We start from the raw sequence: 1,740 nt of genomic DNA on the forward strand, positions 1-1,740 counted from the left end.
CTCTCTTTTATTGAAACTCTTGATTATTTATATGGTCTCCATTTGTTTTGATTGTTAATTGTTGGGTTATCATATGTGCTTAAGGCCTTTATCGTTTAACTCATTCGGTAACTGATGTTTGTCTTTATGGATATGGGGACGTACAGTAATGACATGATCTGGTGAGTAATTTCTTAATTTTGCAATACCACCTAGGGATAGGGGTAGGATGATCAATTGCACTAACTTCTGTTTATAATGCGATATTAATTACTAGGGGAGGCTAGGGATAGCAAGCGAGTAGTTAATATTAGGTCATTTTCGTCGAGGGATCGGGTTAAGGGGAAGCTAAGAAAGTCGCATAATAATTGAATCAATCAAACTAATATTCGAGGGTAGTATGTAAGAGAGAGCGGAATATATGAAATTGTAAACCCCCAACAACATCCATTCATCCATTGTTTTCGTTTGTCAATTGAATCAACTTTATTTTTGCATGTTAATATTTTTGTTCTCAAATCCAATTTATTAATTTTTATTTTTCAAGTCTTATTATTTTAATTCACGCAAACGAGAAAGCCATACCAGTCTCTTGGGAAAACGATACTTGGTCTTACCATTTATATTACTTGTACGATTTGGTACACTTGCCAATTTGTCAACAACGTGACTTCTCACTTGCCCCAATGAAATTAAATGCTCCCCCAAAAGTCTCCATCACAATAGACCATCTTATGCTGACCTACTCCACCTACTCACTTTGCCAAAAAGAATTTTCGGTTCTCTCTCTTCAAAGAGTTGCAGCCGTTATATCTATCATGAAGATGAGTTGGTCTGCAGAATTAAATGGAAACCCACATCTCCCAATGTTCAGAGACAAGTGAAAGTCAATCATACACATATGAACATGACTACACATCATGCTTTTCTATTCAAAGATAAATAAAAAGCAAAACACCACCTCATTTCTTCACTCAAAATACCGAACAACCCATCAGGAATGTTGCAAGCACAAGCTCAAAATGAAAAGGAGAAGATTATCATTCAACCCATCCAAGTACCGTATCCATACATCCCATTTTCTCTCCTCTCACAGTCAACGTTCCAAAAGCCAAATGAATATATGAAAGTGTATATTCATTCCATTCACACAATGCCAAAAACCGTGAGTAGAGTTCCAACTCTCCAAAGAAACAAAATGTTTTCAAGACTATTGAAGCCTCACAAGAGAAAATGAAACATCCCCTTCCTCATCAATCAAAAGTAAACAACTTTACAAGCAAGGGAAGAAGAAGAAGTGTGTTATCCATTCATTCTATGAGAGTGAGGTAACGTGAATGCATTGAAACTTGAAAAGAAATTTTTTTTTCAAAGACCATGGTATTCTCTCAGCAAAGAGAGTTTTTCCAGCCAAAAACTATGAAAATTCCAAAAGCAAAGATGACGGTTGGAGCTTCCCAAGGCCGTGAGTCCTATTTTAAAGAGGGTGGGGTCCACCCTAAAAACCCTAAGGTGCCACCTCATGTGTCTTTACAATTAGGCTTTGTCTACACCACCAAAAATTGGCCTAAAATTACAAAACTTGGTTTAAAAAGTCTAATCTACTAAATTAAAATTTGACTAATTCTAAAGTGTCTTTGTGGAGAGTCTTGCATGAATTGATGTCTTCCTTAATGTCCAAAATTGTATCTCCAAAATTTTCCTACAATAAATAATGCAATTAATTAGCTCAGAAAATTCAAATTAATTAAAATTAGAATT

Source organism: Vigna radiata, chromosome 7, assembly GCF_000741045.1.
Source record: "Vigna radiata var. radiata cultivar VC1973A chromosome 7, Vradiata_ver6, whole genome shotgun sequence".
Classification (NCBI taxonomy): Eukaryota; Viridiplantae; Streptophyta; class Magnoliopsida; order Fabales; family Fabaceae; genus Vigna; species Vigna radiata.